The sequence below is a fragment of the Lissotriton helveticus genome, chromosome 2_1 (assembly GCF_964261635.1).
Source record: "Lissotriton helveticus chromosome 2_1, aLisHel1.1, whole genome shotgun sequence".
Lineage (NCBI taxonomy): Eukaryota > Metazoa > Chordata > Amphibia > Caudata > Salamandridae > Lissotriton > Lissotriton helveticus.
This window is the reverse complement of record NC_136059.1, coordinates 1,019,363,194-1,019,382,155: the sequence shown is the minus strand read 5'-3', so window position 1 is coordinate 1,019,382,155 and position 18,962 is coordinate 1,019,363,194.

Below are 18,962 nucleotides of genomic sequence, written 5' to 3'. Positions count from 1 at the left end.
TTCCTTTATATCTTACAGATTGTGTTTCACAAATTGGCGTCCCCCAACACCTCTAAAGCTCAACGTTCAAGGATTCTGCGATGATGCGTGGCCATCGTAACAAATTCTGAGAAGGCTGCTTCGACACATAGTACACCCTCTTTGAATCAGGCTAATGGCACAAAGTGAGCAAAGAAGCTTGTTTCCGAAACAACGACAAGTCATCTGTTTAAAAGAGAGAGTGGGGAGTGTGCAGCAGCTTCACTGCATAGGAATGTACAATTACCTCCGGGCAGTGGCAATAGATAGGTCACAACAGTTTGAGGGGCAGATGTACGAGCTCCTTGCGGCACTTTTGTGTCACTTTTAACATGGGAGAAGTGGCGCAAGGAGCTTCTATATCTGCCTCTGACTTCCCAAGAAAAACACTCACCTCCGGACTCTGTGAGTCAATGGGGTGCTACAGTCTAGATACCCAATATTGGGAACTCACCGCTATGCAGTGGGAATGCATGGGATATACTACTTTGGAGAAAAAAACAGCGCACAGACACCTCCTTACAGTGGAACTCGTTGTCATATAGTATCCTAAGTGTACAAATATATAAACCAAAAATATACGTGTGCAGTTGTATGTACTATGCTATCACTAACTCTATATACTGTCTTTCAGATCACTAAACTGGAGGGTGCACTATGAACCAGCAGGTGCTTGGACACACAACGGAGGCAAAAGGTGAGCTACACGTATTTTCTCCAGTATTAACTGCTCCATCTATAACTTTCTCCTTCTCACACTTTTAAAGTCATTTTTTCTCTCTTTCTCTCTCTCACTCTCTCCCCCTCGTTTCTCTTTCTCTTTTAAAGTTATGGATGCTGCTGTCCACTCTGACGTGTAGAACCAAAGCTGAGTTCAAGTTATGAACTCTGTTGGTCACAGTGTTTACACAAGGTAAGCAGAGCGGCCTAGATATACAATCCTTCTGATTAAATGCATCAGAAGTAAAAGAGCTTATTTACAAGCCCCTTGCGCCACTTTTACGTAACTTTCAACATGGGAAAAGTAACACAAAAGTGACCAACAGTCTTGTAAATAAGCCCTAAAGAATATTGTCCTGCATAATGACTTGATCTCTCACCTAATTCTGTCTCATCTCTGAATCTTTTTTTTTTTTAAAGAACTTTATTCGAATTGAAATAACAATTCATAAAAGTATACAGATAAAAAATCACAATTTAAAATATCATATTTTTCATTCTGATTTAAACATTGCTAAGGTTTGACTTCTTAGAGTAAAATGGTTAAAAGGAATAAAACAGTAAAAACAGTTAAAATAGGTAATAATTAAAAACATTTGACTAACTCTTATTAACCCATGACGATAGACTTTCTCAATCTTAGGATTGCATTCAGAAAAAGGCTCACTGTACTAATAGTGAGGCAATCATCTAAGGACCTAAGTTTATTGTAAGCGGCTCTTGAATTCCTTAGGCCCCAAGTTAACAGAAGAGGCTTTAAAATTTGTCGTCGCGAATGGCTATAAAAAGTGCAGAACAGAGTGCAGTGTATGTTTGATTGAAATGATTTTTCATCACAAGGACACAGCCTTTTTCCCCTCACCCAGTCATTGCAGGTCGGGAATGATATGAGTCTATAGAAGGTTTCAAGACGAAAGTAAGTCAGGAGCCTACGGTGATGTAGGGGGTGTTCTAATGCAAGATACAACTGAAGACCCCTCTGAGATGTCACTTCATCGTGGCTCATGACCGATTTTTTAGACCTTTCGCCCTTCCACCTTTGTAATTCCAAATGTTCCAGCAACATCTTTTTCAGCATAGATCGCGAGAGAGATTCCAATGAGGCTGGGTCCGTAAAATATTCAGGATGACCAATCTCACCGACAAAGTTCTTAATGTAAATAAGCCATTTGATGTTTTTCAGCCCGTCACAGTTCAAGCAGTACTCTATAATGGATCTATTCAATTCTGTGGCAGGGTTGGTCCAAACATTGTGCCAAAGTAAAACTGGGGCGAGTTTTATGATATCCGTAATAAAAATGAGAGCAACTTCAGCATGTAATACATATATAGGGGTGCTCCTTGGTGTAGCAGTTATAAATCGGAGGAACCTGTTCTCAATTTGCTGGATCTCCTCCACTTGCTGCCAGCCCCAGATACCAGCCCCATAGGTCCCAATAGCCACACATTTCGACTTGAATATTCGGAGGAGCTCTATTGCTGGCCTGTTTCCTATTTTTTTCGCGAAATTCATGAGAGCCCCAACTGCTCTGTTGAATGCAGCAGCCCGTGCTTTCACGGCCGGCTTCCAGGTGCCTTGTCTATCAAAGTGGACCCCCAGATTGCAAAAGATATCGGCTAGCTCTACCTTCCTATTATTTAAAACAATTGGGCATGGTAGTCTGTGTTTATTTGGACTGCACGACATAGTAAACGTCTTCGAGACGTTTACACATAACCCTCTAGTGTTCATAAAATTAGTGAAGGTGTGTACGGCTTTCTGGAGGCCTACCTTGGTCTGTGAGAGAATGGCCGCATCGTCAGCGTAAAGTAAAATGGGGATGGGTTTGCCCTTGATTACGGGATAGTCATAGTACTGCTGTGTTAGGCAAGAACCCACTCCATTAATGTATAGATTAAACAGCAGGGGGGCCAAGATGCAGCCCTGCCTTACCCCTCTACTAATCTTAAAAAGGTCTGTACATTCCCCCCTCTGACCGTATCTAACTCGGGCACCTGCCTCCACATAGAGTTCTCTGATGTATATGATTATTTTATTGTCCAGCCCAATGTCCCTCAACGTCTGCCAGAGACTGTCGTGCAGAACGTAGTCAAAAGCAGAGCTGAGGTCCACATAGGTCATATACAGATTTGATTTCCTTGCGTGAATATATTTTGAGATGATTAGTGAAAGATTCAGCCCCTGCTCAATTGTCCCCCGCCCTCCCCTAAACCCATACTGAAAAGGAGACAACACTTCCTGTCCCTCCACCCAGTCCTGAATGCGAGCAAGAATGACCCTGCCCGCCATCTTCATGAAGCCATCTAACAGAGAGATGGGCCGATAGCAGGCAGGGTCATTCCTGTCCCCCTTCTTGTATATCGGGACTAAGATTGCCTCCTTCCAGGTTGGGATAAAACCTCTTTTCGTCATGCAATTCAAAACTCTAGTGAGTAGAGGAGCCCACAGGTCTGGGTACATTTTAAAAACATCAATAGGGACGGAGTCTGGGCCTGGTGCTTTCGAGGCTGAGCTCTCCCTTAAGGCCTTATATTCCTCCTCTAGTTTGAATTGAATGTCTAGAGGGAACGGGGAATCCTCCTCTTCTGAAGGTATTGTTGTTTCTGAAGCTAGTACAGGCAGAGCCTTATTGCTATACATGGCCTGGAAGTGGGACACCCACTCCTGGGCAGTGATAGCATTGTCTAGGCGAGGACCTTGGCTGTCTTGGTAGAAAGGAGCATTCACAGCCTTCCAAAAAGCAGCAGAGTCCTTTTGTATTGCTGCTGCATGGAGGGCTTCCCAGGCTTCAACTTTTAAATCTTTCTTCCTTCTAATCAAAGCCGCACGGTACTTACGCCTTGCCCTTTGAACCTGAACTCTATCTAATGGGGTAGCATGCAGTGCATTTTTAAGATCCCGCAATGCCCTGGAGCAATTTGGATCAAACTACCCTGGGGTTCTCTTAACTATATTACGTGGATCTCTAGTCAGAAGGTGTTTAATTAAACAACAAATTTTATTAAAAGAGACCAAGACTTGTTCTTCGTTCTCTTCTAACGTCAAACACTTAATAATTACTTTATGGGAGATATTCACTAGTTTTTTTTGGAAGCTCTCTGGTATTACCTTCTCCCATTTGATGCAAAATCCGTTACGCTGGCCAAGAATAGGGTTAAAATCATAATTACGTTGAGTATTAAGAGGCCGTGTGTCCAGATTTAGCTTGAAAGTAACTGAAATGGGGTAATGGTCACCAATGCCACTTGTGAGTGTCTCCCAGCTATTAACCAATGAGGCATAGCGTAGCGATAGTAAGGTAAAGTCAATAATTGACTTTGCCCCTCTTGCGTTAAATGTGGGTGCAAATGTTTTTGGCACGGAGCAGGCCTCATTAATAAATGCCATGGAGTGGTCCAACATTAAGTTGTTATGTAAGTCCCCTAATTTTGTGTGGGCAAAGTGGCTTGTTGGTCCTATAGATTCATCTTCCCATCCGCACACTCCCTGTAGACTCTTTGGGCACAATGGACAATTAAAGTCCTCTACCCACAGGAGGGCCATATCCCATGAACAGCTATCTGTAATCATCTTAAGGGTACTTGACAATTTCTTAATTGTGGTTTCCACTTGTACTATCGGGATGTTATTGTAGAGATTAATAATAGCTAGATTTTCCAGAGCTCCCCAGGATACCCTTAATATCTGAAAAAAAGGGGAATCCAGGAAGCTCCCTAGGACCGTGGGACCTGAGCAAATAGACAGATACATAGACAGACCTCCCTTATGTCTGCCCATTTTAGTGGGAACTGCCGGAGTAAAAAACGTTTTAAAACCCAGCAAGTGGGACTCCTCCCTAGCCCATGTTTCCTGGAGAGCTATAATTGAATGGGACATAGTTACTGACCGCCAGTCTGCATCGTTAATTTTTGGGGCCAGACCCGCACTGTTCCATGTTATTATACTGCCAGGAACTTCCGTGTTTATTGGTGATGTTACTTCCATAGCTATCACAGGGGCTGGCTCGATTATGTCACAGGGTGTAGACCCAAGTGTGGACATTACAACCATGGGTATCTCAGAGGCTGGTTCCATTGTGTCCATTGCTTCAGAGGATGTGGTCCCAGACAGGTTATCTAACTGGGGAATTAACATCGTTTTTACCCCAGAAGCTTGTGTTTTGGGATGAGAGACTATCACAGGGCAAGGGTCTGACACGGACGTGATATGTACAAGAGCAGGGGTATAACTTTGGGCAGTAACATTATATTTTTTGTCTTTTGTCCTGTAAGTTGGTGACATATTAGGAGGGGGCCCCAACCGTCATTCGCAGTCATCCAGGCCTGAGAGTGCTGCGAATCTATTGGTATTCTCAAAGGGAGTGAATGGCAGCAAATGGTCCATTCCCCTGGTTCCTTGTGAGTGGTCAGGTCCACTGTAGTTATTTCTATGTCCCCTATATGGGATGTTGTTCCACCCATAAGCATTTTTTGGGATCATAGGGTGGGGAGCCTGCCACACGTATTGATTATTAAATGTTGTGGGGAGGTTGTTCCAATAGCCAGGGGGGGGCCTAGAGACATTAAGGAAGTAACCTGAGCTCTTTGGTAGAAATAAGTTAGGTCATGGGGAGTAATGGTTGTACCATTGGTTCTTGAATTCCAGTTTAAGATGTGGTTGACCGCGATCGGATCTCTAAAATTTATAATTATGAGATCACCCTCAATATCTTTCTCTCTACTCCCTAGCCAGGAGAGTCGGCGTACATGGACAATCTCGCCATTGATGTTACTTGGGAGCGGTCTGTACTGGCTAAGCCAGTGCATGGCTTTATTTTTTAATTGACTGAAGCCTTACCTCCTGCCAGCTTGTAGTATGGGGACGCCTGTGAGTACAACCACGTAGGGAACCGCATCCGGTGGTAATTCCACTTGGCGGTCCCTAGTGATTCCTGATCTATCTTGGTATGCCCGCCCCCCATGCTCGTACCCATTTCCTCCATAAACTGTACTTGTCTTCTTTGGAAATTCCTTAGGGATATGTGGAGCGAGTTGATGGGCTGCTTTTTGTGAATTCGCCCCTTGGTAATTACCTGCCACAGTTTTACTAGATGAGTTTGCATCCCTTTGGGCTGCAGGGATAGGGGGTGGAACTACGGCTGCGGGGAGTAGGGCCTGGTTAGGTGCAACTTTAGAAAGACTTGCTTTGTTCATGATGGCATGTTCTAAATCCCCCAGCCGCTGCTCTAACCTCTTCAATCTCTCCAATATAGGAGAGGTAAATGACTTAAGTAGGTGTTCGATACTATCAAGGGAAACAAAAGATAGTTGTTCCTTGATCGTACAATCCCTGGTAGATGTTAAGCTGGTACTAGGTGCACTCAGTGTGGGGCTATGTGTGGGCGGTATTGTTTTATGTACGGCCTCCTGACCTGACTCGGGGGGTAGTCTAGCCTTTGTAGTGGGAGCAGATGTAACAGGTACCTTGTTGCCCTTCCCAAAGTCAGTGTGGCTGATCTTAGCTCTTTGTGGCGCACCTCCTCTCCTCCTTCTCTTATTTGGTGGTGGTCCAAAGACTTTAGCGGCTTCCCGTTTCCCTGCTTTCTTTTGTATATTCCCTACCACTACTCGGGGAGTATCAGGTATGATTTCTATGAGGACATTGGTATCGCTAATATTTAGAGTGCTATTTTGTTCCACGCTATTAAGGGCAGTCATTGAGGGAGGCGTATCTCGAAGGAGCATAGGGATGCCCTGCGTAGATAGCGCATCCTCAATACCTGATGTTGAGCCTGCGCCTGCTGGATTAATCTGTGTTAGTACGTCCACAGGAAGTCTGTTTTTGATAGCTTCAATCGAGCGGCGCCGCTCAGCCCTGCGTTCTGCCAAAGAACAATCCCTTTCTATATCAGGGGGAGGTTTCCTGAAGTAGTCATCTAGAGTACCCTTGCAATTTCCCGCTGCTTCGGCTTGTATGATTTTTTCGGCATTAGCAGCCATAATTGCAGATAATAATCTTTTGTTGAGAACAGACCCCAAATAGGTTCCCTTCCAGCGTTATTAGCCGCTGGTTAAGTATTGTTAGAGGTGTAACCACATCAAGGGCCCTATAGATGATTGCTGTCAAAGTGGAACTTGAGGATAAGTGGCAATAAGAAGAGCAGTTACTTTACATGAATGTGGTGAGGACACATAACAGGAGTGCTCAGTTTCAGAAAGGAGTCAGACTTACTACATAAATAGGTGGTAATCCTGCGAAATTTAGAGAATGGGCCCAGCCCAGCCTCCTTCAGCCACCGAACGGCCACAAAACGGCCCGCCCTTTGCCCGCGCAGCGTGTAGTGATCTCTTAAATAAGCCGCGTGGTGTCCGGTGGGCGAGGCCGAGCAGTAGGCGCAGACCAGGTGTGTTCGGTCTCGCAGGGACTCCTGGTTGATTGAGTCCCTGCGGCGTCTGGGCAGCCCACTCCTCCTCCACAACCGCAAGCAGTCACCAGCCAAAGCCCCACAAGATCCTAAAACGCGATGCGGCACCCGCGATGCGGCACCCTGCGATGCGGCACCCGCGATGCGGCACCCGCAAAGCGGGTGCGGCGAGATGCAGCGTCCGTCAGGAAAGCACGGGTGAGTTCAGAGGCGTTATCCACAGTTATCCACAGTTAGGCTCCCCTGGTGCTGGCATTAAGGAACAGTGTATCATTTTAAAGACCTGTTGATCCATAATGTAAATCTGACGCATTCTGCACTTCCATACAGACACCTCTTGAACACAGGCCTATAAGACAAGTGAAATGTATCAGGGACACTGCAGATGTAAAAATAAGTAAATATTGCCAAGTGTTACTTTGACTTGTAATGTTTGACCTAATTTAGTTATACGATCTCATTTTAAACATTAATTTTCATTTTTGTTTTGCAGATTATCTACCGTACTTCTATTGGAGTCCATATCACATTTTGTTTATTATATTGTTTTTTTAAGTTATGTTTCTAGTTATTTATTATATTGTTATCTTTAAGTTACATTTCCAGTTATTTATGGTTGTTTTAATAAAAGTTCATTTAAAAAAGTATATACGTCTTCTTTTTTTGGGGGGTGGCGGTCCCCAATAGAAGGAATATGCTATTTACCAGTATGCATCTGTTCTTGGCATGTAGAGCAGCAGAGTTGTACATTTAGCAATAGATCGCCACCTGGTGTTGGGCTTGGATGATTGCAGGTTGTTGTTGTCTTCTTGGAAGAAGTCTTTGTAGTCACGAGATAGGTGACTCCTCCCTTGGACAATACTGCGCATGGTCATCGACTCCATCCTCAGATTGTTTTTCGCCATGATGGGAAATGATGGAGTTAGTAGAAGTAAAGGGAAAGGATGTCCATGCGTGTGCATCTAAGTAAGATGAGTACTGGAACGGATACAAGTCCCGGGGAGGCGGGAGGGCATGTACAACTCTGCAGCTCTACATGCCAAGAACAGATGCATACTGGTAAGTAGCATATTCCGTTCGAGGCATATGAGCTGCAGATTGTACATTTAGCAACGATTGTGCAGCAGTGTCTCCCCTAGCGGTGGTCGCTTGTATCCGTTGCAGCATACTGAAATAGTGTTTTAAAGGACAGCTTGGCCTACTGCAGCTTGCTGCTTGGCTTGCACGTCAACACAATAGTGTTTAGTGAAGGTGTGTATGGTAGACCATGTTGCTGCCTTACATATGTCCTCTAGTGGTATGTTTCCTAAGAAAGCCATAGAGGCTCCTAGTTTGCGAGTGGAGTGCGCTCTAGGAGGAACTGTTAGTGTACATTTTGCTTTTTGATAGCATATTTGAATACACTTTACAATCCATCTGGCAATTCCTCCTTTAGATATGGGATTGCCTTTGTGTGGGGAACAGAAAGATACAAATAGTTGTTTTGTCTTTCTAAAGGATTTACGGCCACATGCATCAACCTATTTAGGAAGTGCAAACGGTGCGAATCGGTAAATTCGGCCGTTTGCGCTTCCTAAATACGTTTTTGGGATGCATGAAATAATTTTTGAAAATCCGCATTTTTTTGCAATTCCTAAAAATGCGAATGCATTTAAGGAATCGCATTTGTGCGATTCCTAAAATGCAATGCATGAATTTGTAAAAAATGCGATTTTTGAAATAGGAAGTGCAAATTAACACGAGGTTGACCCTCGTGGTAATTTGCGAAATTCTTTAAAAAAGCACAAAAATGCATTTTGGAAAGTGTCATGTTACACACACACATGTCCTTTGGACATGTGTGTGTGAAACTTGCACTGAAACAAACATTTCAAGGGTGCAGGGGGGGTCCTTTGGACCCCCCTCAGCACCCTTGCAATGCATCAACAAAATGTCATTGGAAAAAAAAATTCGCAAAAAGGCATTGATTCCTATGGGCCTCTAGGCCCATAGGAATCAATGTAATGCTATTCCTTAATTGCGATTCACAATTAAGGAATCGCAATTTCCGAAAATTAAGAAATCCTAAAAACTTTTAGGATTTCTTGATGCATAGGATTTTGCAATTCCTAAATTGCGATTCCTTAATTTTCGCAATTTAGGAATTGCAAAATCCTACAATGATGCATGTGGCCGTTAGTCCTGTCTGTGTAGTATAAAAGAGCTCTTCTAACATCTAGGGTGTGTAGAGCCCTTTCTGCAACAGAGTCTGGTTTTTGGAATTACACTGGTAAATCTACTGATTGGTTAAGGTGAAAAGGAGTAATCACTTTTGGCAGGAATTTAGGATTAGGTCTAAGAACCACTTTGTTAGGGTGTATCTGAAAAAATGGTTCTTCTATTGTGAATGCTTGTATTTCACTAACTCTTCTGAGAGAGGTGATGGCAACAAGGAAGGCAGTTTTCCATGTTAGGAATTGCAATTCACACTTGTGTAAAGGCTCAAATGGGGGTCCCATGAGTCTTGTAAGGACAATGTTCAGGTTCCATACTGGTGCAGGTGGTAACCTAGGTGGGATTATTCGTTTTAATCCTTCCTTAAATGCTTTTATCGCAGGTACTCTAAAGAGAGATAGTTGCTGTCTATTTTGTAAATAGGCGGCAATTGCTGCTAGATGCAGTCATATGGAAGAATAAGCCAAGTTGGACCTTTGTAGGTGTAGAAGGTAACAAATAATATTTTGGATGGAAACATCCAATGGATCAATATCATTGTTGTTACAGTATATTGCAAATCTTTTCCACTTAGCAGCATAACATGCTCTAGTGGTGGGTCTTCTAGCTTCTTTAATTATGTTCATACATTCTGGTGGTAAATTTAAGTAGCCAAACTCTAAGACCTCAGGAGCCAGATCGCCAAATTCAGCTGGCTTGGTTCTGGGTGCCTTATTTCTCCATGGTTCTGTGTTAACAGGGATGGCGTGAGCCGTAATTTCTGATGTGGAATCAGTGAGAGATCTAATAGTGTGGTGAACCACGGCTGGCGTGCCTATGTGGGGGCCACTAGTATTAGTTTGAGGGACTGTTGTCTGAGCTTGCGTACTACTAGTGGAATGAGTGGGAGAGGCGGAAAAGCATACGTAAATCTGTCTGACCAATTCATCCATATTGCATTCCCCTCCGACCGCGGATGTGGAAACATGGCGGCGAAGGTTGGGCATTTTGTGTTTTCGTGGGTGGCAAACAGATCTATGTGTGGGTGCCCCCACATTTGGAAGAATGGTTGTAGAACCTGTGGGTGCAACTCCCATTCGTGAATCTGTTGTGATTGACGACTCAACAGATCTGCTATCTGATTGTGAATTCCTGGAAGGTGTTCTACAGTCAGGTGTATGTTTTGAGGGATGGCCCATCTCCAAATGTTCTCTGCAAGCTGGGACAGTTGCAGAGAGTGTGTCCCCCCCCTGTTTTTGTATGTAATACATAGCTGTCATATTGTCCGTCCGGATTAGAACAGCTTTGTTTTGTACTTGTACTTGAAAAGTCTTGAGTGCTAGGTAAATCGCTAGCAGCTCTAAATGATTGATGTGGAGCAGTCTTTGTTGGCTGTTCCATTGGCCTTGAGTGGTATAGTGCGGGAGATGGGCTCCCCATCCTGTGAGGGATGCATCTGTTGTCAGCACTATTTGTGGAACAGGTTCTAGGAACAGCCGTCCCCTTTTCAAGTTTTTGGTGTTCCACCATTGCAGAGAGCGATATGTACGGCTGTCTACCAACACCAGGTCTGTGAGCTGACCTTGAGCCTGATTCCACTGTTGTGCTAGACATTCTTGTAGTGGGCGCATTTGCAGTCTTTCATGAGGAACTATGAAGATGCAAGATGCCATCATGCCTATTAGTTTCATGAACACTCTGGCTTGAAGAGAGTGTTGGCATTGAAAAAGGGAGACCAACCTCTGAATGCTTTGAATCCTGGCTTGACTGGGATAGGCTAGAGCTGATGATGTGTCTATGGTAGCTCCTAGATATTGGTGAATGTGCGAAGGCTCTAGGTGCGACTTGGTGTAGTTTATTGTAAACCCTAAGTCGTGTAATGTTTGAATCATTTGTTTTGTGTGTTGTACACACTGGTTGAACGATCTTGCTTTTATGAGCCAGTCGCCGAGGTAAGGGAAGACATGTATCTGTTGTCTTCTGAGATGTACTGCTACTACTGCTAAGCACTTTGTAAACACTTGTGGTGCTGTTGTGATTCCGAATGGAAGGACTTTGAATTGATAGTGTTGTCCTTGTATGACAAATCTTAGATACTTCCTGTGCGCAGGATGTATAGGAATATGAAAATAGGCGTCTTTTAGGTCTACTGTTGTAGTAATGGGAGTACTTGTTGTAGAGTGATCATGTGAAAATGATCTGATTGAATGTAGTGGTTTAGGGGCCTGAGGTCGAGGATCGGTCTTAATGTCCCGTCCTTTTTGGGGTATTAGGAAATACAGGGAGTAGACTCTTGTTCCTTGTTCCTGTAAGGGGACCTCTTGAATAGCATCTTTTTGTAGAAGTGCTAGAACTTCCTGTTGAAGCAGTGTTATGTGTTCTGTGGACATTGGACGCTGCCTGGGTGGTATGTTTGGGGGGGTTGCTGTGAATTCTAGGCAGTAGCCATGTTGGATAATTTGTCTTACCCACCTGTCTGTTGTGATGGAATCCCAGACAGGTAGGAACTGTGATACTCTGCCCCCTACTGGTGTGGAATGTTATAGAGGAGGCAGAGGGAAGTCACTGTTTGGGAGTGGAAGAGGAGCGGTTGTTGTTGTTACCTCTACCTCTTCCCTTATTGTTGTTGCCTCTGTACCCTCCTCTATAGTAACCCTTATTAGAGGGGGTTTGTGTATGTGTTTTAAAAGATGACGTGTTATCTGCGCCGGTCTGCTTAGAGCCTCCTCTATAAGAGGAGCGACGAAAAGAACCTCTAGTCTGGGTAGATTGTAATGCACCCATAGACTTAGCAGTGTCTGTGTCCTTTTTCATTTTCTCTAGTGTATTATCTACCTCTGTCCCGAACAACTGGTTCTGATTGAAGGGCTGGTTGAGGATGGTAGTTTGCACCTCTGGTTTGAAACAGGAAATGCGTAGCCATGCATGACGTCTGAGGATAACACTGGTGTTAACTGCTCTAGATGCTGTATCAGCTACATCTAGTGCGCATTTAATGGAGGCATTAGATATTAATTTGCCTTCCTGTAAGAGCTCTGCTGCGTGATCTTTGTATTGATCTGGCAGATGGTCCATTAACTTTTCTAGTTGGTCGTAGTGAGCCCTATTGTAGCGTGAGAGTAAGGCTTGTGTGTTTGCTATGCACCATATGTTTGTTGCTTGTGCAGCAATCCGTTTCCCTGACGCATCAATGATTTTTGATTCTTTGTCAGGGGGGGGGTGTCCCCAGAAGTTTAGGAATTGGCTCTTTTATGTGCATTTGACACTACTAAAGAGTATAAATGGTAGATGTCCCTTAATGTAGATAGGATCTGCTGGTGCTGGTCTATACTTTTTCTCTATTCTTGGATTTAGTACCCTACACCTTACTGGGTCTTTAAAAATCTCTGGGGCATGTTTAATGACCCCTTTGATCATAGGTAGTATTTGAGTAGACCTTTGTGACTGCTCAAAAGTGTCTAATAGGAAATCCTCCTCAATGGCATCAGAGTGCATAGGAACTCCGTGGTAAAGTGCAGCTCTGTTTAGTAGATGATTGAACCCAAAACTATCCTCTGGAGGGGAAGGTTTTGTTGGGTAGTACTGAGGATCAGGTATGTCTGGTGCATTATTTGGTTGGAAATTATATGCATCATCCTCCTTGGTATATTCTGGGTTGACATCTTCATCCTCATCTAAGGGATATGTATGTGTCTCTGGTACATCATCCCCCCCACCTAAATCATACTCTTCGTCAGTGTGGTGTGATGATGCAGGAGATTGAGCAGGAGAAGTTATAGGCTCAATATATGGAGTGATAGGAGAGGAAGAAGGTGAAGGAGAGGAAGGGTGCATTGGAGATGTTGCACAATCCTTTTTGGCAGGAACCACAGTTGGAAGTGGTGTGTCTGCTCGTCTCTTTTTGTGTGGAATTGCTTCCACATGTCCAGTTTTTGGATTGATATGGACCTTTTTCTGCTTTGGATCTGGTCTAAATAGTTCTTCCTCTTGTATAATCCTCTTCGGCGCCGATTTCTTCGGTGTCGATAGTTGTTCTTTAGTGTTTTTTGCCTTAGGAGGAGTTATTGAGTCCTGTGGCAATTTCTTCTGTGCCGAAGGTTGTTTAGGCTTGTGTGTATCAGGCCTTGTGGTCTTTGGTACCGTTATCGAAGATTTTGACGTGGAGACTGGTTTTGTCAGTCCTGTTGCGCCGGGGTCTATCTTCTCGTCTTTGTTTTTGGAGCCGGATGGTTTCGGAGTCGAAGCTTTCGGTTCGTTACTGTTTTTGGTTTCGGCACCGATGCCTGTTTAGGTTTGGGTGTCGAAGAGTCTTTGGGCGCCGAAGGGTGTGTTAGCTTCGGTGCCGAAGAGTCCTTCGGTGTCGAAGGATGTTTCGGTGGCAATGGAGGAGGTGGAATTCGCATATGTGGTTTTTTTCGGTGCCGAGGCACCGGAAGGCGTAGTCTTTTTCCTCGGAGCCGAGCCGGAAGGTGGGGCGTTAGAGGGTAAATTTCGGTCTCGACTGGGCCCCATAGGCGGAGTGCTGACCGTTGCCTTTGGTTTGGGCAGTGTCTGTTGTGCAGGGGCAGAGGTACTCACGGGTTGTCGAGATGGAATCGAATTGTCCGAGTCCTCTGCTCCCGATATGATCTGGAGATCAGGCGTGTCTTCCTCGGCGACGAGTGGAGCCTCGTCCGCGGAGATATCTTCAAGTGGGTTCTCGTCGTCGGAGATGTCCTCTTCGACGATCTCCTCCTCAAAGATGGCCTCCGGTGCTGGCGCTGATCTCCTCATCTCGTGTCGACGGGCCATCGATCCCGAATGGTCTTTTTCGATCGGAAGGAGGCACAGGCTGTGCAGGTCGACTCGTCGTGTTCTGGCGAGAGACAGAGGTTGCAAACCTCGTGATGGTCGCTATGAGGGAATTTTGCTCGACATACCAGGCATCTCTTGAATGGAGTTCTTTCCATGAGGCGTAGGCCGTACGGCGACGATGGGCCCAATGGCCCGCGTCGATGCACCGGGATGTAGCTGGTGATGTTGAAAAGTGTCTTCGATGTCGAAAGTTGTTTGTCTAAAGTTTCACGCTTCGAAAATGCCAAAAAAGTATTTTCTAGCCGGAGCGGAAAACTTTCATCCGAACCCAGTGGCGGAAAAAAACAATCTGAGGATGGAGACGATGACCATGCGCAGTATTGTCCAAGGGAGGAGTCACCTATCTCGTGACTACAAAGACTTCTTCCAAGAAGACAACAACAACCTGCAATCATCCGAGCCCAACACAAGGTGGCGATCTATTGCTAAATGTACAATCTGCAGCTCATATGCCTCGAACATAATATTTACAATTTGAAGTATAATTCTGAGGCTAACTCTTTACCAAATCTTTACTAGAGTCTATAGCTACAACTAGCGCTTCCTATGGAAAAGTTTTAAAACTCCAGCACAGTAACTTTTTCCATTAGCAACATAGTGTGGTGAACTTCTAACTTCTGTGCTCACGTAAGTGTTCCATGAACTGTTACTATGGTAACAGGCAGAAAGCCATTTGGCGGTAGGGTTGAAAGGTACAAGCTGTACAGAAACCGTTATATTTACCCTGTATCTTCTACACTACGGAAAGGAAAGGAAAGCAAAGTAAAACATAACACTATGTACCAGATTTACAACCCCCTTGTACCACTTTTGCGTCCAAGGCCCCCCCTGCAAAATAAGAAGTGTGGGGACCTCAATGACCTCCCTCAAGCCCCGGGAACCACCACCCCTGGGTATTTGTCTATTGTGGGAAGCAGACTGCGTGGCACTCCGCGTGGACCCCTCAAAAGCCCTGGAGACCCCCATGCCCCAGGGCTGACTCCTGCAGTGTCCTGGGGTGCTATGAGAGAGCGGGAGTCTCGCGGCTCCCGACCTACCATAGCAAACCTAGTTTTCATTTTGAAAGACACAGCAGTGAAATCTGTTCTCACTTTCAAAATCCAAACCAGATTGCTTTTCCACATGCAAGTTAGCATCTCCCCATGCGGAAAAGCAATGCCAGCCCCTGAAGAACGCGGGGAGCCGGCAGGACCGTGGGGGCATTGTGGCTCCCCCTACAGTCCCCAACATTTTTTATAAGGCCCAGGGGACAGGGTCCCCGGGATATTAGAAATTACTGATAGGGGCTATTTTTTTACGGCCCCCTGGTGTGCACGTGCTGGATGCGCGGCTCATAATCTGTAGGGTGCATGACTCCAGCGCCTTTGGTGCACAACTTCTATGCATTTGGCAGCCGGCAATGCTTTTCCACATGGGGACCTACTAACATGCAGCTCCCCATGTGCAACAGCAAACTGATTTAGATTTTGAAAGAGAGAACAGATTTCCTTGCTATGGGAGGGTGGGATGGACACCCCAGGACACTGCAGGAAACGGCGCTCCCACAATACATAAAGCCCCAGGGAGTGGTGGTCCCGGGGGCTTTGGGGACCTTGCAGCCCCCCAAATGATTTTTCTTTGTAGCCCCGGGGGTAACGCGGCCCTCTAGTGCTCCATGAGGGGAGCCACGCAGTCCCCCTTCCACAATACATAAAGCCCCGAGGGTGGTGGTCCCCATGGCTTAGGGGACCTTGGACTCCTCCCCCACCATTTTTTTCTTTTTAGCCCCGGGGGTGATGATCCCCGAGGTTGGGGACCCCTCTGGGCCCCACATAGGATTGAATAATTTTGCCCCAGGTATTTACCCCCGGGGACTAATTATAAAAAAACTCTGTTTTATTTTATTTATTTTACGGCACAGTCCGCACACCCTACACGCACCTGCTGGGTTTAAAATTTAAAAAATGTGGGCCCTGGGGTTCCTTCTGGGACCCCCTAAGCAGGTCTAGAGGGTAAAATTATTTCTACCCTGCCCCTTTTGTCTCGGTTTTCCATACATATTTCACTGACTTTGTCAGCCTCGCTTCTACTGAGGGACAAAATGGCTGCCAACAGTTCCTGGTTTCGAATGTTGACAACCACTTGACAGCCAATTAGCATTCAACGCATGATCGGAAGGGTGCACCTTATGGTGCGATGACAATCCTCGCACACTCCGCAGGTCCCCCTTGCCCATAGATATATGAATGACTTTAACTGTAATTTTCTCAGGCACTACTGCACAGATTGACACTAAGCAAAAGGCACAAGTCTGAACTGAGGACTACCTCTTGGCTAAATTTGGCGTAATTCCGTTCATCTGTTTGGGCTGCAGCTGTGGCTTAAGGTCCTATGGGAAATTGCATGGGGAAAAGAGGGGTCCCAAAATGTGTTTTCCCCATGCAATTTCCCATAGGACCTTTAGCCACGGCTACAGCCCGAACAGCTGAACGGAATTACACCAAATTTGGCAGAGAGGTAGTCCTCATTTCTGACTTGTGCCTTTCACATATCTGGTGGCAATGTGTTTAGTAGTTTCAGAGACAATTACGGTTAAAGTCATTTATATATCTTTGGGCGCGGTGGATCAGCGGATTGTGCGAGGATTGGCCTCGTAGCATAAGCGCACCGTGTCGATCACGCGCTCAATTCTAATTGGCTGTCAAGCAGTTGTAAACATTCGAAACCAGGGACTGTTGGCAGCCATTTTGTACCTCGGTAGAAGCGAGGCTGCGGAAGTCAGTGAAATATGTGTGCAAAACGTGAACAGGGTCAGGGTAGAAACACCCTGAACCCCTAGGCCTGCTCAGGGGATCTCATAAGGACCCGTAGGGTAAAAAAAGTAAGGACATTTTTTTTTTACAAAAAAAGTCACGGGATGCGCATACGATCCGCGAATTTCGCCGCTGAAAAAAACAAAGCATGTATTTTTGAGCTATATATCAAGCTTATGTGTATAGATGTTGGGTGGCTCTAAAAAGAGCCCTTGTGTTTATTGAGGTGAATTTAGTACTTAGAAGTGAGTACCATTGCAGAGTCTAAAGTTCTTGAGGAAGACTCTGTTCCCGTCATCTGTAAAATGTACAGCATCTCTCCTATAGATGCCATGCATATTGAAACGCAGATTGTTGTGTTATATGGACACCATTCTATAGTCTCGAAGAAAAGTAGAAACAGATTTATTCACATTTTTCCTAGCTTTCTCAATCTGTGGACAAAATAGACTAGAGTAGTTCCATGTCTGCCTTTGGCATATGTTAGAATAGACAAAGGGAGTTTGGGGGAAAAGTGAAATTAAAACAGAAAAGAAATGATTGGTTGTTTGACAATATTTTACACAGAAAACTAGGGTACATGTTTCTGTTTTTTAAAAGCATGATTCTTATTGGTTATCAGAAAGTGATTGAAAATAACATTACGTAGGATACGGTAGTATAGTGAGAAGTCAAGCACACTTGCTGTTTTTTTAGCAAAATTGTGTGATGAAGTTTTGCGTTCTTCGGGAGCCAGTATTGTTTTTTGCATGGGTAGATGCTAATTTGTATATGGAAATGCAATCTGCTTTGGATTTTGAAAGTGAGAACAGATTTCTCTGCTCTGTCTTTCAAAATGCAAACTATGTTTGCTATGGGAGGGCGGGAGTCATGAGAGTCCCGCTCTGTCAAAGCAAACAGCAGTATACCGGGGCTAGGCACCCCAGGACACTACAGGAGCCGGCCGTCGAGCGTGGCGGTACCCAGGGCCCTCGAGGGCACCAGGCGAAGGGCCACGCAGTCTGCCTCCCGTAATACACAAATTCCCGGGTGGTGATTCCCGGAGCATGAGGGGGGTCGTTGAGGCCCACATACTTGTAATTTTGTAGGGGCGGTTGGATGCGAAAGTGGTGCAAGGGGGTTGTAAATCTGGTACACAGTGTTTTGTTTTACTTTGCTTTCTTTTCTGTCATGTAGAGGATCCAGGGTAAATATAACAGTTTCTGTGCAGCCAGTAACTTTTAACCCTACCCCTAAACGGCTTTCTGCCTGTTACTATAGTAACAGTTCATGGAACACTTACTTGAGCACAGATGTTAGAAGTTCACTACACTATGTTGCTAATGGTGTTGTACTTTTAAAACTTTTGAATTGGAACCGTAAGTTGTAGCTATACACTCTGGTAAAGATCTGGTGAAGAGCTAGCCTCAGAATTATACTTCAAATTTTAAATATCATTTCTATTGTGGACTGCTACCCCCACAAAAAAAGGATGTATGTACTTTTTTTTATTAACTATTATTAAAACAATAAATAACTGGAAATATAACTAAATGATAACAATGCAATAAATATCCAGAGCCATAACTTTAACAAAACAATATAACAAACAACATATAATATAGACTCCAATAGAAGTACTGTAGTTAATCTGCAAAATAAAAAAGATAATTAGTGTTTAAAATTAGATCGATGTGACTATATGAGGTCACACATTACAAGTCAAAGTAACACTTGACGATATTTTCTATTTTTTTAATGTATGCAGTGTACCTGATAGATTTCACTTATCTTAAAGGCTTGCGTTCAAACGGTGTCTGTATAGAAGTGCCTCATGTGTCATATTTATATTATAGATGAGCAGGTCTTTAAAATGATTCAGAGATGAGACAGAATTAGGTGAGAGATGAAGTCATTATGCAGGACAATATTTTGTAGGGCTTACATACAAAACTCTTGTGCCACTTTTGTGTTACTTTTCTCATGTTGAAAGTGACGCAAA